Source organism: Marmota marmota, unplaced genomic scaffold, assembly GCF_001458135.2.
Source record: "Marmota marmota marmota unplaced genomic scaffold, marMar, whole genome shotgun sequence".
Taxonomy (NCBI): Eukaryota; Metazoa; Chordata; class Mammalia; order Rodentia; family Sciuridae; genus Marmota; species Marmota marmota.
Genome location: NW_025999968.1, coordinates 16,026,345 through 16,046,140, shown reverse-complemented (window position 1 = coordinate 16,046,140; position 19,796 = coordinate 16,026,345). Strand labels below are relative to the sequence as shown.

Here is a 19,796-nt window from a genome sequence, read left to right as displayed (position 1 = left end):
TGAGGTGTCCCAGGAAAGGGTGGATCCAAGGCAGGGCCAGCTTGGAAATTCAGAGGAAATGTCGCATTGCTGAGTTGTACCTCAAGACCCAGAGGGTAATGATAAATACTGATGTTTCTCCCTCCCTCACTTTTCAATCCCCAATCAATGTTACATATTTCCAAAACCAATAGAAAGCCAGATAAGATAGTGGCTTTAGAAATCAAGTCAGAAGGAGTCAGGTCTTTTCTCACCAGAGCTCACCTGAAAAATACCAAAGGACCAGAATGAACACGAGAAGAAACAATAATAAAATCTACACAGGATTATGGACTGGGTTTAACACTGTAAAGAAATAGTAGGCAAATAACCTATTAGACAAATAAAAGAGATTGCCAACATATCTCTTTTTATTTCATGTCACTTTATTGCACTTTGTAGATATACTTTCATTTAGAAATTAAAGTTTGTGGCAGTTCTGAGTGGACATATACAGGCACAATTTTCCTAATAGCTCTGTTGATTGTTAGCAATTTTTAGCAATAAATTATTTTTAATTCAAGGTGTAACATTGTTTTTTATACATGCTATTTTTGCATACTTAATAGGCAGTAGAGTGTAAACATAAATTCTATATGCACATGTGACTTGATTTATTGCAATATTTACTGTATTACTTTGGACTAAACTTGAAATGTCTCTATGGTAAGTATGTATTACCTTGCCTAAAATATAAATTGTTTGAAAATAAGAAAGACTAACACAATGATAGAAAAATTAAGACAAAGAATTCATAAGAAAACTTCACAGAAATGACATATCTATGTGTAAACAGAAGTTAAATATCCTTAAAACCAAACACATGAATATTTACAATAGTAATTAATATAAGATACAAATTTTTAACTAATATGCTGTCATTAACTTTTTTTTTTAGAGAGAGAGAGAGAATTTTTTTTAATATTTATTTTTTAGTTTTCAGTGGATACAACATCTTTATTTTATTTTTATGTGGTGCTGAGGATGGAACCCAGCACCCCAAGCATGCCAGGCGAGCACGCTACCACTTGAGCATCATCCCCAGCCCCTGTAATTAACTTTTTAATTAGAGAAATAAGAGGAAATAATATATATTCATATATAAAATATATGAATTTTTTACCTAAAAATGATTTTAAAAATTATGAAAATTTGAAAGTACTGTAAGTTTAAAACTGAGAGTAAAAATATCCTTGGGCTGAAGATGTGGCTCAAGCGGTAGCGTGCTCACCTGGCATGCGTGGGGTGCTGGGTTCGATCCTCAGCACCACATAAAAATAAAAAAATAAAGATGTTGTGTCCAACGAAAACTAAAAAATAAATATTGAAAAATTCTCTCTCTCTCTCTCTTAAAAAAAAAACCCTAAAATCTTATTATCCAGCTAAAACACTAGTATTTTTGTGTTCATATATAGCATGTAGATGCAAATATGAAAAAAATAGAAATGTTCATATATCTGTTGATGATAACTTGAATACTATTTTATTCATTAATGTGAGAAATTTTGCTAACATTCAATATGCATCAAGGACATGATTTTTAATGACTATGATGGTCAATTTTATATACACATTAAAAGTGATGGATTTCTATGGTTAGAAATTTAAGTCTCTTTTAATACATAAGTATTATAAGCAATATTGTCATAATTTATACAATAGTTTTTAAAATGACATTAAAACACTTCTTTTCAAATAAGCAATATTTAAAAGAATGATAGCACTCTCTTGGAAAGTCTGAAAGAAAATTGCACTCATGGTCTTGGATGAATGATTGGTTTTGTTTTGGGTAAAGATTTTGAAAAAAAAAAAAGATTTTGTAATATATTTCAAAAATCTTAAAAACAATATACGTCGTGGAGATAGAAAGTTATTTTTAACTACCTTACAGAAAATATGGGTTTAAAATTTAAATATATAAGATTTTTTATTTCATCAACATTGAAATATGGAATTAAGACATAAATATGATATTGATTATAATAGCATTAGAAAAATGTCATTTTTATAAATTCAAGTTTAGAATTATGTAAAATTTTGACGCAATTTTATGCTTATACACTCTATAGCATATGAACTAAAATATGTGTATGTGAATGTCAACATACATTTAGTCATTTTGGTATGTTGCAGATTTGCATAAGATAACATTCTATTGTGATCTTATTTACTAACAGAATTCTTTATCTATTTCTTCTAAATCTTCATAACTTTTTCCTTATTGATGCATCATTCCATAAATTATTTAGATCTTATTGAGGAAGACTGATAAATCAAACAATAGTCTAGCAGCTAAATTGTGAAGAAGTCTTGAATCATCCAATGGTTAGGAATAAGTATGAAAAATGACTAAATGCCAAGACTTTTAAAAAAAAAATATCAGAATATTACTTGTAGTTTGAAACTGAAGTTTTGAAATAGCTCACTCTCAACCTAATCCTTGATTCTTCACCACTCAATGATTTTTGAACAGTTAACCTTGTGAGAATATTGTAAAAATGAAAGAAGGCATTCTGAAATCTATATACATAGTCAAGAAAAAAGTAAAGCTCTGAACAAAGCTTTAATTATTTCCCTGCTTGCTCTCTTTGTGGCTATGTGGCTTCAGGAGAATAATGCCATATTTCAAGCTTGTGCTTGAAATAAGTCACATGCTTAAAAGTAACTTTGTTTTCCTTTGTACAGTTTTGTATATTGTGTGATTAATTTTTTTAACAAAAATAACATTGTGTTGATGATAAAATGAAGAATATTTAATGCATTTTTCAAAAAGTGATAAATATGACTTTTCTTTTTCTCCTACCTTTTAATAATTTCCATTTCTTTTCTGAATCTGTTTTGTTGATGTTATGTCATTTATTTTTCTTCCTAAATAAGCCCTGAACCTTTCTAATCCTCAACAGGTTCTGACCAGTTTTTCAAAACCATTTCTGAACATTTTAGATATCAGTTGTCTTTATTAAATTTAATTATTAATGCCTGTAACACATCTTCATGTACAATGTTGCATGTAATTTTCTGAGCATGTGTATACATGTATGCATAAAATTTCTAACAATAATCTGTAGCAAAGCAAAATATAGTGTAAGAGTGAATCAGCTGTCAAATGTAACATGATGCCAAAGTTGAAAATGTCCATTGCTCATTTGAAGTATGGAAGGCCAAACCCTAGGCAGTGAAATATATTCGTTATCTCTGTAGTGTTAAGAAAAGAGAATTTCAATCCAAAACAAGGCTGCTATGATTTTTATTCTCTAATATCTAGTAAATTAATTCACTAAAAATGAAGAGGCTTTCTTTTAGTATCAAGTGATAAGAAGAAATCAGCATAAGGTAGTTATGAATTTCAGGAATGCATATTACATTTCCACATGATTCACAAGGCACATTGGTTATTTCATTAAAAGTAAAACTTTCATAGGAGATGTACCAATCACTCCAGGTAAGTTTTCATCATTCAGAGACTGATTTAAAACTGGTTGTCCTTCCTTTTTTTTTTTTCCTTCCAAGTACAATAAACTTAAAATAGTAACTGAAGAGAAAGAAAGTATAATGGATTCAAGTACATGTCAAATCTACAATTTCTTTATAAAAAAATAATGAACACAATGCAAGTCACTTCAAATCTTATTTCCTCCAGAAAGAGAGTATAATCAGAGTGTAATGAGCATTGAAATTAATAAATTAAAAATAAATGTCCATAAGAGAAAAAATGTATTTCAATCAGACAGTAATTATGTTTTCAACATTGTAAATTAATTCCCCAAATGAATATCTTTCAGTGTACCCAATCTATTTTCCATTTCATCTTTTTTATTTAAAGCTCAGTGTTTCTAACTTGGCTAAACCATCACATTATTAAAAAGTAAAACAAGAAGTCTTCACTCATATACCCTTTGACATCCTATCATCTCTTGAAACCTCTCACCAATTTTAAATACTGAAAGATAGTTACAATGCACACTTTTTTATATTTAAAGCTCAGTGTTTCTAACTTGGCTAAACCATCACATAATTCTCACATTTAAAACTAAGACATTTTTGTTTTGGAAGATAAAGTTATTTTTTATAAAATTATTACCCATGAAATTATGTGGGTGTTTATTTTTTTCTAACTACCAAGTATTATTGAATCATATTTTAGAACTTGGTTACCTTAAGAGAATTTTCATTTCCTCTACAAATACTAAAATTATAATATTCTCATGAAAAATATGAATTTTGTTCAAATAATAGATCAGAATATATGGGGAGAGGTCTTGCATATAAATTTATAAATCCATAAGAATTTTTTACATTGATTTTTAAAAGATTCTGTTACTGGATATAAATATATACTGGAAAGGCAGAAGGATCATAACTAAAAATTATTATTATTATTTTAAATATTTATTTTTCAGTTATAGGGGGACACAATATCTTTATTTTATTTTTATATACTGCTGAAGATCAAACCCAGTATCTCAAACATGGTAGGCGAGTGCTCTACCTCTGAGCCACAACAACAACCCCTGAAAATTATTTTTAATAATCAACAAAGTTTAAATTAATTTTTTATTATTTTTGGTTTTGTTTTCAGAAAGTCTTGAGAATATAGGCCTACTATATAAAATTATGGAATCTAGAATTGGGCTAGAGAAAGGTTCAAGTGTGGAATGATTTCTATTTCATTTTCAAAAGGACATAGAGGTTGATAAAGTTTAGTCTTGTCCTCATAAGATTTTCATTTCCTCTGTTTACACTCTACCAAAATCAATCTGTGTGTTATCATTCTTTTGTGTTTGGTTATTGTCAAATATTTGCAATGAAAGTCAATAATAGCAAAATTATAAAGTTTTTTATTCTTTGAACTAAAAATCTCAGGATCCAAATAGTAAATGAATAATTTCTTTCCTAGATACTTAAAATGCAAGAAAGTTCTCTAGGTGCTTGGAATTGTCTATTTCCACCTCCCATTTTCATTAGAAGTTTGAAATTATAATGGAAGAAAATGATGGAAATGCAATATCTCAGGATAAGAGAAGAGCTGGCCAGAACATCTGGTCTCTGTCCTCCTCTGTTCCACAATAGGATGTCCTTCATGGTTTTATCTTGACATGTGTAAAAGCTCCAACTGTACAACCCAGGGATTGCTGCTTTTCCGAGTTACTTAGTGGCAGTGCAAACTGGACACATGAAGATAACACTTGATTATCCCTGGGTAGGTTTCCTGAGCTTAGGAAGACCTACACACAATGAATCCCAGGCTTTGCTTGTCTCTTGCTCCCTATCTATAAATGATAAACTCCCTTCATTGGAGTTGTTCTGTGTGTGGTTGCTTCTTTCTCACTGGACTCAGGCCAAATTAGTAATTTGTGCGTAGTGAACTGCTTCACACTAAAAACTATCAAGAACTCTAGAGGGTCTGATGTTTTTTCCTGTTTATAAAATAATATGTTAGCAGATCACATTTTCACATATACTGGCAGAAGACATGAGGCCAGTGGGCCAGAGACAGAGGGCTCTCATTACTGTGGCACAGTTGGCATTATGAACTTTGTGTTTATACATGATCTTTTTGCCCCCACACATTAAATGGGGTCATCTGGAACAGTTTGGTGATTGCTACATACATACTGGATTTGCATCACAATTAAAGATTAAATTTAAGGAACCACCAGTATGAACAGAGAGTCCAAACATACCTGCCATTTGCATTAGAAACAGACATTATCTCTATTTTCCTGGATCATAAACAAATCTGCCCTTCATTCCTTCTACCCTCGAGGGAAATTTGGAGTGTATGTTCCAAGATGGCATGATAGTTAAACACCCTGAAACTGATACTAGAGAACAAAATCTGTCAATGTTTCTGTCAATATATCAATGGGATCAGGAAAGTCATATTGTTTGCTCTGTCACAAGTAATGTAGCCCTGGCCCTGATTCAGAAATCTCTTGACTTCTTCCAGAATTTATATGAGACAAACTTGCTAACTTGTAAGATAAAATCAGACCCTTCAAATTATTGTTAAATTCTTATCTACATAAAAAATTTTTAGTTGATAGAAATATTTACATATGAAAATCTAATTGCACTAACCATTCAGAAAATTAAATGTATTTGGGAAGGAAAATTATTTATAATTGATCTCATCAGGTCTTTATATAAAAAAAAAAGCTGATGAATAAGTAAAACTTGCTTTTCTCTCTCTCTTTCTGTCTTTCTCTGAAGAATCAATGAAATAGAATGCTTGCTTTTTTAAAAAAATTATCTTTCCTTTAGGACTATATGAGTTTGACAAATTTGTTTTTAATTTCAGTCCAAAGTTTGCTGAATCTACACATTCCTTTGAGATATCAATCTTTTTGACAAGCAGATTTGTTCAACTTGGTCAAATACTCGCTATGTCTTAGTAGACAATTGACAATATCACTGTCTCACATATTAACCTAAATTCTAGTTGCTCTAAAGCATTTTTGAAGAAATTTCCAATTTCTCTAAAATCTATTTGTCTTCATTAACAAAGACACATCTTGGCACCTATTTTTTAGAGAACTAATAAATGACCAATTGAAAGTACTTTTCAAATATAGATGCTCTGAGTTTTCTAACATGGTTATTCTTCATTTGAGAATAATCAAAAAGTACCTGAATGATTGACATTTGCATTTTATTTGTTTTAATTTCTTTTACTAGCTTAATAACAGTATTCTGTTAAACTATGATGGAGCTGGGTGAAGTGGTTCATGCCAAAACCCAGCAACTTGGGATCCTGAGGTAGAAGAATTGAAAGTTCAAGTCTAGCCTTAGAAATAAGTGAGTCCCTCAGTAACTTAGTGGAAAATTTAACATACTGTCTTTTAAATTATGCATAAAATAGAAAGTGTACTCTATAGCTACAATTTCAAAATCTGTGGTGATTTAGATCATGACCATATTATACTTAGATTCTCGATAATCTTTGGTTCCCAGATCAATCATTTTGTTCAACATGGTTAAATATGAAATAGTGGTTCCAAGATAATACTATGGTATCAATGAAATGATAGTTCATATTAATGTGTGATTCATTGATAGAAACACAGAAATGCAACAACTGTGAACTAGAGGAAAAAGCTGTACCTCAATATACATTGACATATTATTATTAGCAGAGAAGATATGTTGTTCAACCACTACATACAGAGAAATTTTAGAAGTTGCACAATTTGAGGAGATATAGGAAAAAATCACAGTTAAACTTGTCTTCAACTGTTTTAGGTAAACTTTCAAGCACAAGAGAGCAATAACAAGTCTGAGTCTATTTTAAAATTTTTTAACTAGTATAGATCAGAACTTTGAGGTCAAGGAATGTGAATGAAAAGACAGTGTGAAATAGAAGAAAAATGCTGTTTCGTAAAAGGAGTGAACAAGTGGTGTTTTTTTTAGAAAATCCATGAAGCACTATGAAATAAAGAGTTAAGATGAATTTTATGAAGGTTTTGGTTTGAATCTGATGAATTTATAATAACCCCAAAGGTCATGTGACAGGTAATACAGGGATGTTCAGAGGTGAAATGAATGGATCATGAGGACTATTATTTCCTCAGTGGATTAATCCATTTGATAGATTAATAATTCAAATGGAATACCGGGAGGTGGTAAAAATTATAAGCAGGTGTAGAATGGTTCAAAGAAGTAGGTCACTGGGAACATGGCCTTGTTAAACCATATCTTTCCTTGTTCCCTTCCTGTTTTACTCTCTGCTTTCTGGCTGCCATAAGCTGAAAGCTTTCCACCTTGATGTTCTGCCTCACTCTCAAGCCCAGAGAAATAAAACTGGCCAAGAGAGACCTCTGAAATCATGAGCCAAGATTAACCTTTCCTTCTCTAAGCTGTTCTCATAAGGTATTTCGGTCCCCTTGACAAAGAACTAACTAACACAAAGGTGAACCTATAAAAACTTAAATGTAGGGACACTCTTCACATTGTCCTCTCTATCCAGATCTCCCTTAACACAGTCTACACTGCTTTATCATGGTATTCCATATTTTATGGCTGATAAACTATATCATGATTACCCATTCTTTATTCCTTCTGCCCATTCCTTTTGCTAGGTGATATTGTTTCTCTCATGCTGCAAAGGGAGAAAACTCTGCTCTATTGCTTGGATATGGTCTATTAGGGTGACTTTCTTTTGACCATGCAACACTTTGACCAAGGTTCACAGCATGACTAAAGAACCAGGGTGAGTATGCATATGTGATATCTTATAATTGGGGCTTTATATATTGATGTTCTCCTATGAGAAGAAAATGATTCAACTTGCTAGTGCCTTGGATCAAGGAAACTTAGCAACATAGAATGAATCTTGACTCAACTTGCAGCTTAGAATTGACAACACTAAATTCTACTGATGTTTAAACTTGATCTATCCTACCAGAAAATAGTTAAAGATAAAATGGTTAAAACAGTTAAAGAAATATCTCCACTCATATTTTCCCTAGGAAATGGTTTACTGTAAAGAATACTCTTCTCAATCTGAATCAGATAATTCACGGACGCTCCACCTTGTTTTGCTATTACCAGGCACTCCAAAGCTGTATGTTTTGCCTCAAAGACAATTCAGTTCCTGAGATGATCACATTTTATTCAACATTTTCTCCTTTGTCAAAGCCCTTAAACTTTGATTCACCTTCTGCTTGAGCTTGTATACAACCTCTTCTTAATTGTAGCTCTTGATCCCATGGAAAAAACATTTCTTAATCAATTGTACAAACATGCCACCTACTTCCCAATACTCTCTCATATTTAGTCTTTCTTATTCCTCCTCAAGAAAAGAAAGCTCTTTTCTGCCTGGCCCTTGAGAAACTTGTAGATCTTAAAATTTGAGGGTTCTCTCTGTTTCAACAGTGTTTACCTGTATTCAAACAAATCTTCCTGTTACAATAACCCTGTTGGACTAATATCTCTCCTAACTTAAATCCAGTTTGTTTTTATTTAATGAATTTCTAGGGCTATGAAATGGATGGCAAGCCATCTACCCTGGAGATGCTGCTCTTTTTACTCAAGTGTTAATGCTAGCTTCTTGGAGTATTTGTGTTCTTCCCTTTCAGATTTAAGGTAGTCATAACTCCTAATCCAGTGCTCTGGACAGTCTTGTCTTATAATAGGGTAAGGATTTATCTTTAGTTCTTTCAGGCAGACACTATTGCTGATCCTCTGTGAAAGTTTTTTTTTCTTTTTTCCTTCAGTTGCTTATATCAAATGAGGCAATCTTATTTTTGCCTTGAACACAGAGATTGAACAAGGGTATTTCCTCATTTTGTGAGAGAATTTGGCGGTTCCCTGGTTCCATTAAACTCTTGCTTCTGATTTAACAATCTTTTTTTTTTTCTAGGTTAGTTTTAAATTTGTTCTTTTTAGATATACATGGCAGTAGAAATATTTTGACAAAGTATACATACATGGAATTCAACCCATCCCAATTAGTGTCCTGTCCATGTGGTTGAACATGATGTGCACTTACACTGGTTGTAAGTGCACATCATGTGTTCATATATGAGCTAGTGAACAGTTATGTACAATTCCTTCTACTGTGTTCCCTATTTTCATGCCCCCCTTCATTTCATTTCCCTTTGTCTAATCCAATGAATTTATTTTCTTCACCTACTTAACCTCCCTTGTTGTGGGTTAGCATCCACATATCAGAGAGAACATTTGGCCTCTGATATTTTGGGACTGGATTATTTTACTTAGCATGGGACTCTCCAGTTCCATCCATTTACAGGCAAATTCTACACCTACATTATTTTTTTATGGATGAGTAATATTCCATTGTGTACCTATACCACCTTTTCTTTTATCAATTTCACTATTGAAGGACATCTAGGCTGTTCCATAGTTTAGCTATTGTGAGTTGGGCTGCTATAAACATTGATGTGGCTGTGTCCCTGTAGTATCATTATTTTAAGTCCTTTGAGTATAAACTGAGGAGTGGGATAGCTGGGTCAAATGGTGTTTCCATTCCAAGTTCTCTGAGGAAATTCCATACTGCTTTCCATAGTGGTTGTACCAATTTGCAGTTCCACCAGAAATGTATAAAAAAGCCTTTTCCCCCTACATACTTGCCAATTTATGTTTACTTGTATTTTCTTGATAATCACCACCATTCTGACTGGAATGAGGCATATTTTCAGTGTAGTTTTAATTTGCATTTATCTTATTGCTAGAAATGTTGAACATTTTTTTCAGATATATTTTTGACCATTCATATTTCTTCTTCCATAAAGTGTCTGTTCAGTTCCTTTGCCCATTTATTGATTGGGTTATTTGCTTTTTAATGTTAAGTTTTTTTCCATTTTTTGTATGTTCAGGACATTTATGCTGTATCCAAGGTGCAGGTGGCAAAGGATTTTCTCCCATCCTCTGTAGGTTCTTTGTTCACATTTTTGTTTCCTTTGCTGTGAAGAAGCTTTTTAGTTTGATACCATTCTATTTATTGATTCTTGATTTATGTCTTGCACTTTAAGAGTCTTGTTGAGGAAGATGGTTCTTGAGCTGACAGGATAAAGAGTTGGGCCTATTTTCTTCTAGTAGGTACAGGGTCTGTGGTCTAATGCCTAGGTCCTTGATCAACTTTCAGATGAATTTTCATGCAGGGTGAGAGATGGGGGTTTAATTACATTTTGCTACATTTGGATTTACAGTTTTCCCAATACCAATTGTTGAAGAGCTTATCTTTTCTCCAATTATATTCATTATGCCTTTGTCTAATATGAGTTCACTCTATTTAAGTGGGTATGTTTCTGTGTCTTCCGTTCCATTGGCCTTCATGTCTGTTTTTGTGCCAATATCATGTCATTTTTATTACTATAGGTCTTTAGAATAACTTAATGCCTGGTATTATGATGCTTCCTGCATCATTTTTCTCGCTAAGGATTGCTTTGGATATTATGGGCCTCTTATTTTTCCAAATGAATTTTATGACTGCTTTTTTTTTCTATTCCTATGAAGAACATCATTAGAATTTTAATAGGAACTCCATTAAATCTGTATTGCACTTTTGGTAGTATGGGAATTTTGACATTATTAATTCTGCCTGTCCAAGAATATGAGAGATATTTCATTTTCTAAGGTCTTCAATTTATTTTTTTAGTGTTTTCTAATTTTCATTGTAGAGGTCTTTCACCTCTTAGGTTAATCCTCAAGTATTGTGTGTGTGTGTGTGTGTGTGTGTGTGTGTCTATTGTGAATGGGATAGTTTTCCTGATTTCTTTTTCAGCTGATTTGTCAATATATAGGAAAGCAATTGGTTATGAATTTAATCTTGTATCCTGCTTTGCTGAATTTATTTAAGAGTTCTAGAAGCTTTATGATGGAGTTTTTGGTCTTCCAATTAGAGAACCATGTTTTCAGCAAATAGAGATAGTTTGAACTCTTCCTATTTGTATCTCTTTAATTTCTTTCTTTTCTCTGATTGCTCTAGCTAGGGTTTAATGGAATATATTGAATATAAGTGGTGAAAGAGGAGATCCATGTCTTGTTCTGATTTTTAGAGGGAATGTTTTCAATTCTTCTCCATTTAGAATGATGTTGTGCTTGGGTTTAGCATGCATACCTTTTACAGTATTGAGTTATGTTTCGATTATCCCTAATTTTTCTAATTTTTTGAGCATGAATTTTGCCAAATTATTCTTCTACTGTTGATATAATATGTGGTTCTTGTTTTTAAATTTACTGATGTGATGAATTGTGCTTATTGGTTTCCATATGTTAAACCAAACTTACATCCCTGGAATGAACCATACTTGGTCATGGGGCACTATCTTTTTATACGTTTTTGTATGCGATTTGTCAGTATTTTATTAAGAACTTTTGCATTTATGTTCATCAGGGATATTGGTTTGTATTTTTTTTCTTGATGTGTGTTTGTCTGGTTTTGGGATCAGGGAGAAACTAGCTTCATAGAATTGAGTTTGGAAGGATACCTCCTTTTCTATTTCATGGAATAATTTGAAGAGGATTGGTGTTAGTTATTTATTGAAGGTCTGTAGAACTTGGTTGAGAATCCATCTGGTCCTGGGCTTTACTTTATTGGTAGATGGTGTCTTCAATGTCACTACTTGAAATCGATCTGTTTAAATGTTCTATGTCCCCCTGATTCAATCTGAGTAGGTCATTTATCTCTGAAAATTTGTTGATATCTTTATGATTTTCTATTTTATTATAGATTTTCAAAGTAGTTTCTGATTATTGTCTTTATTTCAATAGTGTCCATTGTGATACTACCTTTTCACCACAAATTTTAGTGATTTGATTTTTCTTTTTCTTCATTAGCTTGGCTTATGATTTAATATATAATGCCACAGGTAACTCTTACCTTTTTCTCTTCTTTGAATGACTACATGCTTTACGATTATGGAACTCATTCAGTTCATTATCCTATAAAATGGTATTGTTTTCTAAAGGTGATTTACATTTATAGTGGATATTTAGGAAATTTAGTAACTTTTGACTGAGACCTTTTTTACCTCCATCAATTATATTCTGCTTTCTTCCTTTTAATTCTACAATATTCTTTTTAGTTCTCAAGTTCTTTGATCTGTTGCACTTTAGTGCTTCTAAATTCCTTTATCCCTCTGGCTACCTTTGCCATACCTTTCCTTTCTCATTCCAACCCCTGAAATCTATATAGTTTCTCTAGGAAAATCTGTATAATTTCAGAATCTTCTCACCCAAGTGGGTTTTTAAGGGGCTAAAGTATCCCTAAAACAATCACTTGAGACTGAAAAGGATAACTGGATGGAAGTTGGATACTTAGTTTACTCAGTCAGGCTCTGGATACACCCAGGAGACCATTTGGTCTTCCCTTAATCCTTTCCCTGAAATCAAGAGTCTACAGCCTCCATCAGGGTAAAAGGAAATTTTAATCAGCTCTCAAATATTGGTGGAAATGCTACTAAGTAGGTAATTTCAATATGTTGCATCATCCATAAATAAAGTTCAGGTAAAATGTAAAGGTGAATATATTTTTAAACAATGCTCAGTATCATTAGCCATCATAGAAGTGCAAATGTAAAAACCAGGAGATACCATATCCTCAAGTTAGAATGGCTGTTATAAAAAAAAATAAAGAATGCTGTTGAGAATGTGGAGAAATGGAACTATTATTCACTGTTGGTGGGAATGTAAATTAGTACAACCATTATGGAAAATATTATGCAGTTTCATCAAAAAAAATAAACAAAAGTAGTATAGCTGTATTATATGATCCAGCTATTCCACTTCTGGGTTTATAGCCAAAGTAAATTAAATTAACATACCAAAGGGTAGATGGATGCTCATATTTATTGTGGCACCATTCACAATAGCTAAGATGTAGAATCAGCCTAGTTGTCCATCAACAAATGAATGGCTGGAGAAAAATGTGGTACCATTCAACCACAAAGAAAATAAAAATCCTGCCATTTTTTAGCAAAATGAATTTAACAGGAGACATTACATTAAATAAAATAAGCCAGGCACAGAAAGACAAGTATCACATGTTCTCTCTCATGTGTGGAAGCTTAAAAATTTAGCCCTGGGTGTTTAATAGTGATTACTATAGATTGTAAAGGTAGAAAAAAGCAGGTTGGGTTTTATCATTGCATACTCTATCCATGTGTGGAAGTATAACCATGAAATCCACTAATATACACAATTAATACATGTAAACAATTTGTTTTAAATATAAAGTTGAGTCAAGGGCAAAAGACATCTCTTTTAAGTGAACATTAGTGTTGAAATTTTAAAATGAAAACAAGTAATATCCAATTTTGTCTGTTTCTTTCTTTCTTTTTCTTTCTTTTCTTTTCCTGTCTATGTCTGATTCTCTTCACCTCTACCTGAAATTGGCAAGTTAGATTTTAAGATCCCTTTATGAGTCTCTATTCTGATTGTACAGAATTTAATAAAAACATATAAATTCAATATTCCTACAATTCCTATAGTTAAGGACTTAACTTTCAGTACTTTCTTAAGAATTCTTATAGGAACTAATGTAAAAATTCAAGTTAACATAATTTAACTAAATATTTAACAGGGACTATTTTAATATTGGTTTTAATAATAACGGTTTTGTTTACTGAGTTATCAATGTTTATATTACAGGTTATCAGCCTTATCAATATTATAAATAACAGAATACATTTGAGTCGATGTATTAAATTTATATTGCTCTTAAATAGACTCATGATATATATTTCCCTTATTTGTGTGACTAGTTCAGCGTTACCCTCTAGTTCTTGCTTAAGTCAGTGTTTCAACACATGCATGCCTAGTACTCTAACTTACACAACCCCAGCAAGATAATCTTTTCTTATGACATTTAAAAATATCATACTATTTATATATAATTATATTTATAAAAATACTTGCTATGTATTTTTACTTTTTTTTTTAAATCACCAAATTAATCCTCCATGAGATTGTGGAACAAATTTACCCATGACCAATCATATAATACTTTACTAGTTAATGTATTAATGTACCAATCTACTTTGTGAAAGATAATATAATTTTATTGGAATGATAATATTTTTATTATGAAATAATAATTTTACTAAAATTATTATTGTTATTATTATTATTATTATTATTATTATTATTATTATTAACATTTGAAAATAAGGCACATGTAGCCTAAGGATTTGGAATCTAAGACCCAAATAAAGAAATTATCTAAAGTTACCTTAACAATAATGTAAGCCATTTACTTAAAAGTAAGAAAAAATGCTTAATTTCTATCTTTGCAAAATTTGACAAGTAAAATGACAATAAAATAGAACATTTGCAGTTCAGAGCACTCAATATGACTGTAGATGTAGGAATAATATATTCCCAGTTATATCTTTGATGATAGTGGTCAAAACCTGCAAGTCTTTTATCGTATAACATGTAAGCGTTCAAAATATTAATTATTGAAAAAAATATTATTTTGGAAGTAGATTTTAAAGCCATAGATTGGATTTGATTGCTTCTCTCCATTAGTAATTCAAAATTCAATGATGATCATTCTCATCTGATGAGCTTCTGATAGAATTGTCCGTTTTTCTCTGCGAATTGTATGTTTTTTTCTTTCTGTGATGACAGAACAGTCATTGGACTGTTGAGATTGCAAAGAAAAAAAAGCTGTGATCTTGATTACAGATCAGGTATTTTCTGGCAAATGAATTCAAATATATTAATTACTGTTGATAAACAGGAAACTAAAATGTTATAATAAGTGCATTTTATATATATGCCTTATTATGTTTTATAAAACTGCAGTTTTGATGTCACTTCTTAATCTTTGATAAAAGTAATAACTGATTTATACCTGTCAGAAGATTAATTAGATAAAGAATAAATTAACTAGATAAAGAATTAGAATTTAATGGCCCTAAAGAAACAACAAAAATATGCTGTTTTATTTATTAGTAGTAATTAATAAGTTAAATTAATTTTAGATACCAACTCTCATGATATGTATAAAGAATATTTTCTTGGGGCTGGGGATGTGGCTCAAGTGGTAGCACGCTCGCCTGGCATGCGCAGGGCCCTGGGTTCGATCCTCAACACCACATAAAAATAAAATAAAGATATTGTGTCCACCTAAAAACTAAAAAATAAATATTAAAAAAAGAATATTTTCTTAATTAAAAAACAATTCTTTGTTATTTTCATCAAGAATTTTCTTAAATAACAACGTATTGACTCAAAAAAGTTTAGATCAAGTGTCTTTATCTCTTTCCTCATAACACTTTTGATTTAATTTTTTATCTCTGTTATTAATCTCTTAGCCTACTAATAAGAATGTAAAAATTTACATACAGTAAGATTTTTCAATTTAAATTTTCAATTTAAATTGCTATGAATTCAATACCAATATCTTGAAACTTCTGTAGGAACATAAATGGAAATTATAATTATTGATAGTTTAAATCTACATTTCTTAATATAGTTAATGACATGTTTATTTGATCCAATTAAAATACTGTTTTTTCCTTTTAAACAAACAACCCATTTAAATAGAGAGGAAGAAAAGAAAGCAGAGATGACAGAAATGTACATCTCCTTTAAAATCTGTTTTAAACATGTTTATAATCTTAATAATTTCCAGGTTTTATAATTTGATAATTTATTTTATAATTTTATATTTTATATTTTATATTTGATATTTAATTTGTCTAGTTGTTATAAAATATAAATTATTTCAGTATTTTTAAATACAGATAACATTTTACAGAAGAGAAAAGTAAAACACAGTGGGGATAAGTAATTTTTGTGAAGTGACACTACTCTTAATTAGCAGTACCAAGATTTGAACAAAAACCATCTGGCTCCAGAATGCATATTCTTAAACTTTACTTTATAATATATGTCATTAATTCATGGCTTTAATAGAATTATGAAAAAATGTTCAGTATTTGAGAAAAATATCCTATTGACTAAAAATGTAAATTTTTTTTAAACTAAATTTCATGAATTTACAACTGTTTAGGAAACCATAGTCATTTTTCACTGTTTTAGTTTGCTTTGTATTGCTATAGCAAAATTCCTGAAGCTGGGTAACTTAAAAATAATAGAAACTTATTTTTCACAGTTTTGCATTGAGGAACATTCAAGAACAATGTGCCAGCAGATTAGTTGTCTGGTTATAATTCAGGCTCTGCTTCCAGGATTGTACCTTGAATTCTTCTTCCTTGGAAGTGCCAAGATGGTGTATCCTCACATGGAAGAGAGGGAAGGGGCAAAAAGACCAATGTCCTTCTGTCCTGACCTTTTAGAAGAGCACCTAATTCAATTTGTGGACATGGAGCCATAGCTCTCTTGCTTTAATCAACTATCAAAACTCCTCTTTATACCATTGTTTTGGAGTCGAAATTGTAACATGAATTTTGGAGAGGACAATAATATGCAAAACGCTAAAGTCACCTTCACTTTTTCATTCATTGAAGCTTGACTAAAGAATTTTAAAATTCTAACAAGAAGTCAGCTAGACCAGTGATACTTCTGACTTTGACACTGATACTTTGGGTGACATAAGCCTAGCAAATAACCATTGATTTAACCAGAATTCAGCTATGAAATAATTTTCACTATTTAAAAATCTCTAAAGTGTAATACCATAAAATTCTCTTCTTCTCTAATGACATTAGGTTATCTTCATCACCACAGTGAGGCTAATACCACATGCTCAGAAATATGATGAAACCAACTTTAGATAACTAGTGCCCATATTTTCTGGTTAATATTTCCTGGATTAATACCTCATATTTGAACATCTCATTTCTAAGAATTTCCAAAAACATAAATTTTAGTTTTTCCAGAGGAGAAATTATTTTCCTATATTCTTCTTTTCTATCTTTTAATTTAGAGTGTATTGTATAACCTTTTCATCATTATTGTCTTATATCCATTCACATATTATACTTTAACCATTAAGACCTTTAAGATTAGGTGGTTAAAATCCTATTATAACCCAACATACATAGGATTCTAATTAAATAAAATAAAGGGAGATTTTAAAGACTGTATTGACAAACTTTCCCAGAAAGTATCTGCATGGCTAGAAAAGATTTTACATTCTCCTGCATATTTTTGTCTAAATATGATAGAGATGAATTATCCCTGACTAGATAGGGATAATTCTGACTATACACTTGATTCACTGGCAGTAAATGATATACTTTATGTGAATATTTATTTAAATGCTACAGAGAAAATCTTAGGACAGAAGAAGCTTTCTCTTCCAATTAGTAAACCATGAATTGTTTACTAATTCTGAGGTTTCTAATCTTTTAATTTGGTTGTAAGTTGGTACTGAGGAATTAGGCCAAGTAACTGAGTCAAGCTCCAGTAATCCATGTTCATTGTCTTCATTTAAAACCTGGGAGTTTATCATAGTAACCACCATCCTGTGACAGCATGAAATTTCTAACTATAAACAAAGGGTCTCATCAGAAGTGTGAATAGACCAAAAAACAAAGTTAATCCAGCACTTGTACTGATGAGGTTCTGAGTTATTAACTTGGTTGTGTATTTTTTATTAAAAAGATATATACTGGGGCTGGGGATGTGGCTCGAGCGGTAGCGCGCTCTCCTGGCATGCACAGGGTGCTGGGTTCGATCCTCAGCACCACATAAAAAAAAAAAATTAAAAAAAATAAAGTTGTTGTGTCCACCGAAAACTAAAAAAATAAATATTAAAAAATTCTCTCTCTCTCTTTTTTTAAAAGATATATGCTCTGCTCACTTCAACAGCATATATACTAAAATTGAAACAATACAGAGAAGATTAGCATGGCACCTATGCAAGGATAACATGCAAATTGGTGAAGTGTTCCATATTTTTTTAGAAAAGATATATACTACTATATAATGTATTATTCACACCAAAATACCTAAGGTAAATATTATTTACTGCATATGCCCTGAAAACAGGTATGCTAGTTTTTATTATAGAAATTGAAGCTCTAAAATTACACAAACTATTGTTTATATCCTTATGAGGTATTTGTCTTCAGCTAACACCAGTTTATAAGCCCCTCCTTCCTTATAGTCATTCAGTAGTAAGTGTAAACTCAAAGCCCTAAATTAGGCTGGCCAGAATGAGAAGCATACAGCATGGTTCCCATCACTCCTCTATCCACCTCAAGATTGATGGATAGAGAATTAGATTATGTCTAAGAGATAGAACAAGCTCAGATCAACTGGGGAGTTCTGGCTGGATTTCTAGAATCAATCTTCAGACTTCCTGTCTAGTTACTTATTCAAGAGCTTCATGCTGGCCAGATCAAATCAAGAGACAATGGTTTTTAAATTTGAGGAAAAAAAATGGAGGTAGGTTTCAAATTATAGAATCTCATTTTTCCATGTAAAATTTATATCATGTACTTTATCACAGAAATCTTTATCACTTTCTAAGTTCTTTTGTTTTTTCCTAAATCTAACACACACTTTTCACATTAAAAAAGTATACCTAAGGAGACAAGACACTCTAATAATAAATAGGGTGATTTGAAACAATCTACTGTGTTTGCATAAGCCAAAAAATGGCTCAGAAAACAACCATAACTAGATAATTATAAATGTACAACAGTGAAGAGAGTTTATCAGTTACACTTGATAAGTTTTAAATATTGTTTTCCTGTACTCTTTATACATGAAAAGCTGTAATATGCTCCCACAGAGCTTGCTTGATTTATTGGGGAAAATAGTATGTATTTTGAAAAATGAGCTCTCTAAGCATTGACGAAAAAGGCCCAGAGAACACAGAAGGAGTGGTTACACTCTACTGAGTAAATAATGCATTAGAAATCTGTTCTCATTCAAAAACACAAGTAAAATTTTTCTAATGACACCCAAAATATTAATTCTTCAACTGTTTCTCAATTAGGAAAGTCACCATCATTTTCTCCTTTGAAGATAATTAAATTAGTTGTTTTAAATTTAGAGGAAACCCAATTTTTAATTAATAATATTAAAAAAATAAATCTTGGTATGAGAAAATTACATCCCCATAAAACTACATTTCTGCTAAAGATAATAATTTCCATTTATATATTATGCTATGCAGTTCAGAATTTTGTTTTGGGTTTAAATATAAGCTATTTAGGAAACTGCATTCAGATGATCTCCAATAAATGAACATATGAATCTAATTAAATTTGTGTTAACAAGGAAGTTAATATGAATTAAGAAAATAATTTCATAATAGAAAAATAGTGAAATAGGAAACATAATACATTTCATTTTCATGGTAATTTAGCCAAAGATAAATTTTAACTTTACAT

General features: G+C 31.1%; 1 non-coding gene across 1 annotated transcript; it reads left to right on the top strand.

Moving 5' to 3' along the window:
- Window positions 1-18,248: 18,248 nt before the first annotated feature.
- Window positions 18,249-18,355, top strand: LOC125617028. Its single transcript, XR_007347885.1, has one exon. It is a non-coding gene; the product is annotated as a U6 spliceosomal RNA (small nuclear RNA).
- Window positions 18,356-19,796: the final 1,441 nt, after the last annotated feature.